The 12,705-nt window shown below is 43.7% G+C and overlaps 1 long non-coding RNA gene across 1 annotated transcript; it reads right to left on the bottom strand.

Annotated features, from left to right (window-relative positions):
- Positions 1-2,677: 2,677 nt before the first annotated feature.
- Positions 2,678-11,172, bottom strand: LOC148395604 (uncharacterized). The gene is made up of 3 exons (XR_015859422.1): positions 10,303-11,172; positions 7,398-10,205; positions 2,678-3,548 (listed from the first exon to the last, which is right to left on the bottom strand). It is a non-coding gene; the product is annotated as an uncharacterized LOC148395604 (long non-coding RNA).
- Between the last annotated feature and the right edge of the window lie 1,533 nt (positions 11,173-12,705).

Below are 12,705 nucleotides of genomic sequence, written 5' to 3'. Positions count from 1 at the left end.
TGGACATCTGGGCCCGGGGATTCTGGCAAAAGGCCGTTTGACTCCCTCGTCACCTTATCGTTCCACGCAGACGAAATATTAGCCGGCCGACAGCAGACATGCAGAGATGGGGAGTGGCGCAATGCAAGTACTTGCTTACTCGGTACAATTAAAACGGAGAAAAATGCAGTTGCATAAGTGTGCACACCCTCTTATAACTGGTGATGTGGCTAAGTCCACAACAAAGTAACAATAGTTTGTGTTATTTAAAGGTCAAATTAATAGTGGAAAAGGTTACAAAATGATTTTGCATTCAAACAGGGGTGTGTAGACTTTTTATACCCGCTGCAAGTCATTAAGAGTTGTTTCATTAGTCTCATCTTTTGGGCCTGCCGGGTGCCCAAGGGAACTCTTAGTCCCCCCCACTCCCTCCCTCATCGCTCACAGCTCCTGCATATGCACGGCAGCTCCGTGTTTCTCTTGGCAGAACTCTGCAGGCTGTCCCTGCGTGCCTGAAAACCAACGTTCTCCCCCTCGTCCGCCAACATTCACATTTCTCACATTTTCTGCCTGAGTGTCTTTCGCGCACTCGCTCTCAGCTGCAGCCCCCTCCTCCTCGCCCCCTCCCCTTCCTCCTCAATCTTCTGCCAGCCCAGGCAGGACAGGGTGGGACAAAGACGTCCTCTCGCTAACATTACATCCACTACCCCCCCCCCCCCCCCCTCCCTGACCTGTCTCTCTTTTCTCCAACGTCTGGCTATAATTCACGTTTCCCTCGGTCCAGATCGTGTCTCTCTAGTGGTTACTTTGCCTTTTCGCTCCGATTACGCGAGCCAACAGAGCGCAGGTGTGTTGGACCGAGCGCGCCGTTACGTCTTCTCCGGTTTGAAATGCGCAACTCGTTTGTTTCAAGCTCCTCTCGTGGCACACGATTCAGGGAAGATTCCATTTTAAAGATTGGGTTCGATTCAATTCGATTTGGTACGGCTCAGTGTACGACGTAGAGTTTCTTGCTGTGAGTTGAAATACATGACAGAATAAAATATATCCGATAAAAGACGATTCGATACGTATGTCGATATACTTTAAAGATTCCATTTGAGTCGATTCAGTACCGTTTGATTCAAATTGTTTTTTTTCTGGTTACACCAGGAAACGCCACACATTTGTGACCTGGAAACGTCAGATGACAGGACTGATGACTCCCTGACCCGAATGTGTCAGTGCGGTTCTAAACCGAGGACCCCCCGTCCCCCGTATGAGCAGTTTGGATGTCGCGGTGAGATAAGGAAAGGCCTCGGATTGGGCCCCGCTGTGCAGGTGCAACAAACCACGTTTGGAAGCCCACGTGTGTCTTCACCTCCATCCCACACAGTTTATGTATTTATTCTTTCATTTATTTCTTCTAATTCAGTTGTGGGGGCTGTATTTCCTCTGCGAGGCCCGGCCGGGTCGGGGCATTGCGGCGTGAACGAGCGTTCTCAGAGAAGACGGAGGAGGAGAGAAGAAAAAGTGGAGGCCGTCTCTTGGGTGCCCTTTTTTGCCATCCCATTTCCTATGCATCTGGTCTGTGTTTGTGCGAGGGGGGAGGAGGAGGGGGGAGGGCAGGCGGGGGAGAGGGCCGTCTGGGGCCGATTAATATCCAGTGATTTATAGGAACTTTTATGGAATAAAACAATAAGAAATGTGCATGTGCATGTAGGCGCGCTCGACGCCACGGAGAGAGCGATGCTGTTCTGATTCGGCGGGAATCAAAAAATAAATTAGCGCCGGATAAATTGGACACAGATGGAGGCAGGAAATCAAAATGGGGGGGGAGTATTCCTCGGTTTGCGTCGGACAATTAATCGAGTTCAAATCGACATTACGATGTCGCGGAATGCGATTTTTGAATCGTAAAGGTGGCAATCGGAACAACAACCAAAAATATTTTCCGAAATTACGTTTTGATTCGATGGCGATATTTTCCAAAAAGCTTCACCGGTAGAGGGCGCCGTCTCCAACCGGAGGGGGTGAAAAAGGGAAGAGGGTGAGTGAGAGGACAGGGATGATGTGGAGGAAGAGCAGCGAGTGGGAGGAGGACGTAGAAGGGAGGGGGGGGGGGGGGGGATCAGGGGAGTTCCCATGCCCTGTGCGCAGGAAGTGGCTTGAAGAGCGAGCATGTGTCCGCACTGTACGAGTGTTTGAGAGGGCAATGAGATGAGCAGACCTCTCTCTGGCACACAGCTGCGTTTCCTTGCCAACCAGACCCCAACCCCTCCCACCCTCCCAAACTTTTCCTCCCCATCCATCCATCCATCCCAGCGACACACACACACATGAAGCCGCAAGCCTCTTGGCTAAGTGGCTGTTTGGTGCACTCGTCTCGCCGTGAAGCCGATGGGAGCGGGTGGGCGTCGCACCGCTAATAGCGGGGCCGGGCCGCGTCGTCCCGCATTTGACTGCTCGCCGCGTGGAGAGATTTTGACAAGGAAAGTGCATCCTCATTTGTAGGGAAGCTTTGCTGTATATCTGCGGCTTGGACCACATGACGATAAGATTATTTTGTGAGAAAATTGGACGTGCGCTGTTTGCAAGGGCTGATGCGCTAACTTTTTGTTGCTATTATTTTTTAATATAGGGTGTGTGTAAAAGTTAAAGATTTAGATGGATGATAAAAAAATCTTCAAAAAAAATTTTTTTTCAGCGTTATCTTGAGTTTTTTTTTTAACAAGAACGTCAAGGTGCCACCGCACCGCTCGTTTCATACGTCAGACGTGACTGCAGACGATAAGATCGGGACAGATTATCTGTCAATCACAGAACAGTTGTGAAAGTCAGCTACACATTGCAAATTCCTCCTACAACATTCCTCTTCAAATTAATGTCTTACAGATGATTTGATTAAGAACGGGGAACCACAAGTGCACATGTGGCAAAGTTTTTCCGTAACTTCCATTAACAATCTCACATATTCACCAAGACCTAATACGACTTTCCTATTAGCCACAGCTTTGGGGCCATCTTGTGGCATCTTTGGGAATTGCAGAACTATTTTTTTTCGTAATCAAAAGAAAATATTTGTGCGCCTCCCTGACTTGGATCTGGCGTGTGACAGCCGCAGTGAGCGTAGGCAGCTGCTAGCAAGCACTTTTCGCTACGAACGACTTCCTGCTCTATGGCATCCTTCAGCCCCTTCGAGTCCAAATTGTTTATCGGAATACTGATTCATTTGTTGCTTGTGAAGAAATATACAATGCCAAAAAAAGTGCCCGCCCGTCCACTTTGCTCATCCAATCACAGAGAGTTCCCTTGGCACCGCCACCCACACGCCACTTCCCGTTGACCTTTGTTACCTCTAATGTTGGGTTCGACTCCGGTCGCCCCCCCGCCCGGGGTCGCGGTCAGCGCCAGGAAAGAGACCGGGGTTTTTGTTGCTCGTTGGCAGGGTGGTGGAAAGTGGAGAAGAGATTGGCTGGAAAGTCCATCAGCGGCTTGGATGGCTCTCAGCTGCGCCGCACCGAGCGGCGAGAGCGCTTTGAGGCCTCGTTGTGTTTGTCTTACTGTCACATTTTCGTAGCTTCTCAGCCCTTCAACAGAACAAATGGTGCGGAGAGAAAATATAGTGAGTCCTGGTGTTAACGGAAATGATCATGTTAATGTACAGAAATACCAATGTTAGAAAAAAGACTAAACAAAGGAGAAGATTTTTCATGCTGATCATTTTGATTTTATTGACATCACAAACATCTAAACAGGTTTTTGTAATGAAAATAGTTAACAAAAAAAAAGCACTTTTGAAAAATATGTACTTACAATAAATCTCTGGTGTAACAAGTTCACATTGGACAAACTATTTTCAGACTTTTTAGTTGTAGTAGTATTAAGTCATGTGTGTGATGTAAATTTAAATTCTTCTTCTCTTTTTCTGTGGTACTCTTTGTATCTTATACTGCCCCCAGGTGGCCGAGGTGCTCACAGCATAAACCGATGAAGAAAATGCCAACATTTTGAATTGTATTTGATTGTCAGTCCGATATATTTACATAATTACAGAATTCTATTTTCCTAAATTTAAAAAAATACTACCAAAATACTTCAATAGCATTATAATAATAGTACTCTTGTTAGCTGAGTGACAAGAATCTGATTCGCATGCGGTCGGTTGGGCCAACCAAGCGACATCGTGACATTAGATAACGCAACTTTTAGGAAATGACAGTCAAAACCGTCATCTTTTTCGCTTTCCCTCCCAACCGTCGAGCGACTACTGAAGGTTAAGTCGCTATCGCGGTTTCACAATGAGCTCCTTTGGTCGTGTGAAAATGCATTCTACCTTCGCTCCTGCTTGCCTTAAAGGCTTGAATCTTTGCAGTACAACCACAAAATGTACAAAAAAAGACCTTGAGGGGGGACAACCTGATGGACAAGAGGCCTACATGCTTAATCTATGTGTGTCTGTGCATGCATGTGAAAACGAGACACTTCCGCCCTTGTGGTACGACTAATATGTGCGTATTTGTGACCGCACTCAAAAGGAAAAACAAGAATGACGGGCGTCAGAGATGCAACGGAGATACGTCTGTGGGTACAAACACACACATACACACATACATAGACACATGCACACGCACAGACACACACAACGGCATGCAGTCAGTAAGCAAGCCACAGGTTTCACTTCTGTCTGGTGTGGCAGCACTCTCGAAAAACACCACAGGCACACCGGGGTTAAGGTTCATGTGCGGGTCAGGGCACACACATTCTGCTTTGGTGGTATGATGTTCCGAAAAAAAAAAAAGAACCCCAAGGGGAAAGAAAAGAAAGGAAAAGTGGTGAAGGAATGCCAGCGTGTTCACGTCGCTTACGGGAGGCCGAGCTGGTGAGAGTGCTCAGACTTGCCCGCGTCGCCGCCGGGCGGGAAAAAGGAGGCACACAATTGGGGAATGTTTGTGGATACACTCCAAGCGAGTTGGAGATCATTGACAGGATCATACTGGCTAAACAAAACGCACTTGTTTTTCTATTGTTATCGGTACAACTGGGCACATTTTGGGTGGTTAATTATAAAATGAGATGCTGAGATTGAGCTCAATTTTGTATCCACTAAATGTATGCAACACAATAGTGTGTAATTCACACACTCCTGGAGGGTGTTAACGTGTCAGTGTGTCAGTCCGCTCCATGAAGCGATTTCAGCCATCGTAGCCTGCCTGTCAAAGGGGGAGCCCGCCCCCTTGTGGACTAAACCTGTAACTGCATGTGCTATGCATTCTGTTATGTTTTTTTTGTCACAAACAGAAAACAACTAATTTGAGTTTTTTACTCCTAAATAATTATCATGTGAGGTTGTTATGGAGACAAATGAACACTTAAGCAAGACTACAGAAGTAAATGAATGTATTTAGGAATATATTTGACTGATGTGGACTACTTCTCGGACCCATAATATTTTGTTTAAGGATAACATTGGGCACCACAAGAGCGGCCATTTGTCAACGGCTTCAATACGCTTACGTACAGCGGGGGGAATTAAAACAAGTTTGTACGGTAGCCTGTGGAGACGCACAAATCACCTGTAGTGTCAACACAGTGTTGAGAGTGTTTCCATAGATTATACACACTCACTTGTAGGTGTGTATACAGTAGACGGGCTCTGCCACTTTGGCGAGTGGTGAGGTCATTTGTCTTGCTGTGATAAAAAGTCTACACACCCTATTCGAATATGACTGACAAAGTTTTCCCATAATTATTTTGACCTATAACTTTTATGAGTTAACAATCCTTTCTCATTGCTAAGCTAACAGACTTGCAAACAATGTGGCTTTACCCAGACTGAAAAATGTCAAGAGATCAGAATTGATAAGAGATTTTTTTTTTTTTGGTCAGACATTCATCACCATGAGGTGACACCCTAATCACTTTGGCAATTGGGGATTTTCCTTTCCCCACGCCATGAGGTTCACATTTGTGGCTTATGATAGAAAAGATCGTTGGATCGATCAGTGACGTTTGGTAAACATTCAAGGAGGACGTTTTATGACTTTGGTGACAGCTGAACTTTTTACTTTGCTCCTTTGTCAAGGATGAAATATAAACTTAAACGGCAAGACAATCCACGAGGGAGTTATTAAATAAAATAAGCTAGTTAGCGCACACAATGAATAGCTCACATAAAAAATGTGTTATTGGTCAGCAAAACCAAGAAAAGTGTGCTCTTTTGTTGGCTTTTGACTGTTAGTCTGCTACTGAAGATTCATTTTCGCCCTCTAAACCTTTATTTTGGGTTATATGTCATTTAAAGTTTGAAAAGAATTGTAAAAAAAAAATTGTGAATAGTCCCCGTAATCGTGAAACTATATTTATCCTCTCGAGTGGCCTTCACCTTGAATACCTACTGTCTTTAATATAAAATTTCAATGACGAATAAACGTAAACAAGATCTTAGTCGAGGCACACGAGGCCCCTCAGAACATTGCTAACGCACAACAACGCTGTGACGCACAAAATAATACAAGTGTGTGTTGACAGTAATGAGAAGAGTTCTCGTCTTGTACCAAGAAGCGGCTTTGTCTGCGTAAGAGGCTCGCTTGTCGCTCGTGAGCGCTGTGTGTCCTCATGACGAGAGGCGGTAACCATAGCAACAGCTGCTTTGCCACTGCTACTGTTTCTCTCTACCCACTGATGGCCATCGCATCAACGGAGGGAGCGACTGTCGTGAGTCATGATCAGAAAAACTGATTACCCGTGATGCCTCAAGAGTGAGCTGCGCAGATTTAATGAAAGTTAAAACAATTGAGCTCGCTTCCCGTACGTGTTTTTATGGAAGAAAAACAAGGACTAAATCAACCTGAATCACAACGAACAATATCAGATTTATGATAAATAAATAAAACTAAAAAAAATAAATAACTTATCTATGATTTTTCTATAAAATAAATAAAGCAAATAAAAATAACTTATGATTTTGTATAAAATGATATGTTTTTAAATTACTTTCGACTTGTTAACTTACTAAATACTGTTTCAGATTACAACAATAATGCAAACAAGTTTTCATGTTTCACACTACATAAATAAATTCGAAAAAGTATCATAAAATATTTTTACTTCTCCCAGATTGCATCTGCGATGTTGATTTCAATTCAAATGTGTGTTCTCGCATTGCCTGCTCCTCTTTTTTTGCGTCACACGCGATTTGAGACTCTGTCTATCGTCTGCGAGTTAAAAAGGCCCTTGAGACATATTTGTAATTGTTCTCCGAGTGCGTGAAATTGATTTGACAATGGAAAACCTCAGCGGTCTCCACCTTGTAGCTAAACCTTGCTCGTACACGCGGCAAATTGCTCGGCCGGCCTTAACGCCACATGGAAGCAATATCCAAACAAGCACAAACACGCATCTTGAATCCATCTTCTGGAGAATCTTCCACAGCTTACCTTCCCCTTTTGAGCGGACAGGTGTTACCCAGCCGTGCGCTCCCGGGCGGCCGACGTGCCGATGAAGATAATGTCTGTTGTTTGAAAGGCGACGAGAGACGCAATTGGTCAGCCAAACCTCGGTGGAAGCCAACGACAGCTGCTGGTGTGTTTGATCTGGAACCAGGACCTGACAGCACGTCATAACCACGTCCAATCAGCCTCTTTGGAACAATCGCAAGCATGTAAAAGTCAACGTAGGAAAAATCTAAAAACAAAGAAACGCATCTTGGCTGATCTGCAATGGGGGGTGCTGAATGAGTGACTTCAAGCTCAAGTGTACGTTTTATTGGCGCATAAAAAGCCAATGGAAATCGTGAGATGGTGTGTGAGAGCACTTGAGAATAAAAGCAAACAAGAATAAGGCACAGAGGTCAAGACACCTTAAGATCATTTTATTGGTCAAGGAACTTGGTAACACCCCACAGGAAACCTGTTTGGTGTCCCAAGACAATGAGCAAAAAAAATATATATATATAAAAAATAATATATATAATTAAATATAAATAAATATTCCTGTAAAACATTATATTGAAATACTGAGAAAGTGTGAGTATGAAAATGTATTTTAAAAAATATGCAGGTTCCTCTTTTTGTGAGACTCACAGCAAAATAAATCATGTTCCTGTTTTCGTGCTTTTCAATGTCATCAACATGAGGGGGAGAAAAAAAACATCTTGATTGCACCTAAAAGCTTAAATGTCAATTACGTCTTTCTAACTGGAAGCAAATTGTTGCAGCATTTCCTGGCAAATAATTTAAAAAAATAACGAACAATTATAAATAGATTTTAACTTTTAATGTTTAAAAAGTACAAACAAAGTAAAATGATGCCATTTAAATAGAAGGAAAGAAAGTTATCAGACAGGTACATTTTTTAAAGTTTTTAAAAAATACGTAACTCAAATACTACAATCGTACACAAAGAAATTCATACACTCCTGCAGATCGGCCGTTAGTATTCCTCTCATCCATGCAAAGTCTCGATTTAGCATCTTCACTTCCTCCAAAATGAAGCGCTGTCAATGATAATTTACACTTGCGGCCCACTGCTCCATGGAATGCGATGACACATAAATCATCGGGAGACTGCTCATTTACTTTTGCTTTTAATTAGCCCTCTAAGTGTGTGTGTGCGTGTGTGTGTGTGCGTGGGGGGGCCCCCAAAGTGCACCGACAGGGCACTTGCACACTGCAACGCCGCCACAAAAGACTAAAAAGTCACTTTTGGAACAAAAGCTCAACCATGTAAATTTCCATTTGACTTAGCCGCCATTTTGTTTCGTGACATCGTTCTTTCGTTGTTGTTTGTGAGCGGGAATACGCAGAATTGACTTTCCGTGACATTTTGCGGAGCGGTGGGGCGAGGACAGAGACAGAAATGTTTATTTTGGATGAAATCGCAAGAAACATTTTTGGGGTCATTTTAATTTCCTATAGTCAATTTAGGCTGGACATCTACAATTACAAACCCCTCATGAGCAAAAATGCCACAAGACATTTTTTTGACGTTTGCGAGGGAGATGAAGTGAAACTAGTCACAAAGCGTCACACCACGACAAGCGACAACCAAAAGGTCGCGACCCTGGGTCAAACCAGTGTGAAAAAAACAAAAAAGGATCACTTCTAGAGAAGCGCAAGATATGCTGGGCCTGTGTGGCTTCCCCCTCGCTCACCACTTCCCCGTCTGCAAGGGAAGTGGGCCGGTGCCAAGGTCAAGTGTTTTATGGCCCAACTCGCTACATTCCCACAAGCTTTGGTGACGGCCGATGTGACTTTCGACATGGCCGACCACAAGACGCGTGCTGTGTACTGCAGCACACACAGCGCTCTCATATCTTAAATCCCCAGAACGACGTTTTTAGGTTGCCTCGTCATTCATATATATATATATATATATATATATATATATTTAAAATATAGATATAAAATATATATATAGATATATATATAATATAAAATATATAAATATATAGCTAGATAGATAAAATATATAGATATATAAAAAAATATATATATATATAAAAATATATAAAAATCTTCTTTGTCCCATGCCAACGCACGAGCTAAGGAGGTGCTGGATTCATTCCTTCCACTTGGCTGTGCTTCGTACATCGGGAAGACAAACCTGCCTACAAAGTACCTCGAGGGAACTCACTTGTATTGCAGTAATTGTTGAGGGAATGGCTGAAAAAGAAAAGCTCTACTACTTCGCCTAGGTCCCGGTGCATCCTCGGCCTAGTCACCTAAGCTGGACTAGGGGACGTGAGTATTATGGGTAAGAATTTTGAGATGGTTCCAATTTGCTATTTTAAAGTCCAATATTAACAACGTATGTGGTGCAATGTGCTGTTGCATGAGCGAGGCTACACCTCATAGAAGACTGAGCCTGGATTAAGGTCCTTCCGCTCTGGACCACCACACCCTGCGTGCTTTGTTCCTAGAGTCGGAACTCAGGGGGGCCGCATACTTACCCCCTGAGTTGCATTGACCCTTCGTTAACACCGCTAGGTATCCAGGTCAAGCCGCTCAGGGCAGAAGAGCTGGGGATCAATCCATGATGATCAGAGTGAGAACCAGCCGCGGTGAACCGCTGCCTTTCTCCTCCGATCGAGAGAACTGGAGCCAGCCCTGACTTAGCAGTGCCTCTCCAGTGCTCTCCTCCCGGTTGTACCTACAAAAAAAGCTTCTTGAGAAATCTTCTTTGTTCCATGACAACGCACGACCTAAGGAGATGCTGGATTCCTTCCTTCCACTCCTACAAAGTACCTAGAAGGAACAGATCAGAGTGAGAACCAACCACAGTGTACCACTGCCTTTCTCCTCCAATCAGGGTCCAAGAGCACTGGAGCCCCTGAGCACTTACACCTGGAGTCACCTAGACCTTTCGTTACCACCACTAGATCCTTTAGCTCAGGACTCTGATCAGCGTGAGAACCAGCCTAGAAAAGTATGCTCCAATCTTCTTGATCCAGAATCTCCTTTGTCCTATTAGGACCTAAGGAGATTCTGGATTTAATTCCATCCACTTCCCTGTGCTTCATACACCGCAAGGCCCCAGGGAAGGCCAACCTGTTATTGTTGTGGTTGTTGCCAGAGGGTCACTTTTTCAGAAAGTGACTACACTCACGGTTTCCAATTATTCAGGTTCCTGGTGGCGCCCTCTTGTGGATCCCTTGTGTACTATCTGTCATTCTCCGGCGGTTACTCCAGGTAAATTTGGATATACTTTCAAGCAGCCCTGAGCGTGGCTTTATTGGATTTCCAATTGTTAGTCAAAACCTATTTTAATATTTTCCACCCTGAGTAGTGTGTTTTCAAATATGGCTGCGTCCTTTGTCCCTGTTGAGTACAAAAGTTGCTTATCCATTTCATACCATTCACTACCTTACTATTTTTTTTTTTTTTAGCCCCTACACTTTTGATCTCATTGGTTTTAATGTTCAGCTATCAATTTTATTTTGATAGTTAGTGATTATTGGTATTGCACTTCTACTTTTAATTCAAACATCCAATTATCACATTTCATTATATTGTACTTCAGTTTTAACATTGGGGAGTCCACTGACAGAGTATCCCATTTGATGTGATTCCTTAAGATCACTGAAATTTTCACAGCATCTTTTCTTGGTATCCGCTCTTACCTTATTTTGGGTGTCCCTTACACTCACGGTACCATGATTTTTCCAAAATGGCCGCCACACCGTCCAGTCACCCTCGGGCACCTCCTGGTGGCTATCCCTAGCATTGCGTCCGATTGAATTGAGGTTGGTTAGATTTTTTTAGGTAGTTTTTTGGGGGGTTTAATTCTGCTTTTTTTTTTTTAATTAGGGTTAGGGTTAACCAAAATTAAATTCAAATCGGTCATCCCTTATTTAGAATATTATTGTAACAATTGCACATTCACAATATAAGAATATATATATATATATATATATTTTTTTTAATTTGTGAAGTGGTAAACCCCATTTTCTATCTCCATCAGTGTCACTCTAAATCTCCAGCCGAGCACTCGGCAAACACAGCACCCACGCTGCGTTTAGAACGCTATATTTTGCCACAAAAGTGCAATATTTAACCACAGACGCGCTGCATTTTGCCATATTTTCAAAGCAATTATGGTTTTGCGGTTCGGTAGCGAGAAATTATTTTCATAACAAAGCTTTTTTTCCCCGCCGCCATAAAAATATGTCCGTTTTCGACAAAACCAATCACCTTTCGTTGAAAATCCCACTAAACTGTTCTAATGACAGGCTTTGCGCAGGGTGAGTGCCACCGGCTTGGAGCAGAATGACCGTTTCCAAAAAGCACAGGCCACAAATGTCCCCCCCCCTCCTCACCCTCCTCCTTGTGCTAGTCTCCTTGTGGAGCAGGCCGCCTCCAAATTGAAAAGGACGCCACTGGGCGGCTTTGGAGTGTGTGTTGGCACATTGTGGGAGAGGTTGACCAAAGCAAGATTACACAGGCGGCGTGTGCGGCGCGGCGCGGCGGTTGACGTGCCGCCTCTAAATCACTTTGGATGAGGCCCCGGCGTCGTGACCCGCTCACTCCTTCCCTGCAGGAATGTTAAGTGCGGACGTTCGCACCATACTGCCCACACTACAGGTATGCTCCCTCACCCTTCCATTTTTTATGTCTATTTTTTTTATTATGCATGAATACATCACACCACACTTGTGGAATATTCAGCCAGAGTCAATGAGAGGATACAATAAGGTGGGCATGCAAAAGGATTGGGAGGGGGGGGGGGGGCTTCACACCTAAGGGGGATTGTGGGTGTTTCAACACAACACCCACGCTAGATTAAGGTGTCAACACCCGCATTTCACCCAGTAAAAGGATTCATTAAGCTTCCTTTACCCAGCAACAAGTTTCAATATAGATAGGAAAACAGCTCACCCCCCCCCCCCAGACTTTTTCCTGGGTTGAACACTTTTCTTGTACCCCCGCTTGGCCCATTAGAATGACTCAACACCAGCTATACTAATGGATCAACAATTGGGCTGGAGCAACACTGACATCTACTGGTGAACACGTCACACTACATACTGAAGAGCCAAACATCGACGATGCCTTCTGAAATGTTTTCATACACGATAGCAAGTAAATGAAAATTTATATTTTACTTATACAATAAATCAATGTACCCAGAAATAATTAAAATAATAATAATAATAAATATAAATGTATAGAAGGAATTAAGAATATTTAAATTTTAATTTCAGGAAAAGTGCTGAGGGGACCTTTTTTCCAAATTCTCACATATGTA

This window comes from Syngnathus floridae, chromosome 7 (assembly GCF_059516105.1).
Source record: "Syngnathus floridae isolate MCC-2025c chromosome 7, RoL_Sflo_1.0, whole genome shotgun sequence".
In the NCBI taxonomy this organism is placed as follows: domain Eukaryota; kingdom Metazoa; phylum Chordata; class Actinopteri; order Syngnathiformes; family Syngnathidae; genus Syngnathus; species Syngnathus floridae.
The sequence above is the reverse complement of the archived record's forward strand: the minus strand, read 5'-3'. Positions and strand labels throughout refer to the sequence as shown.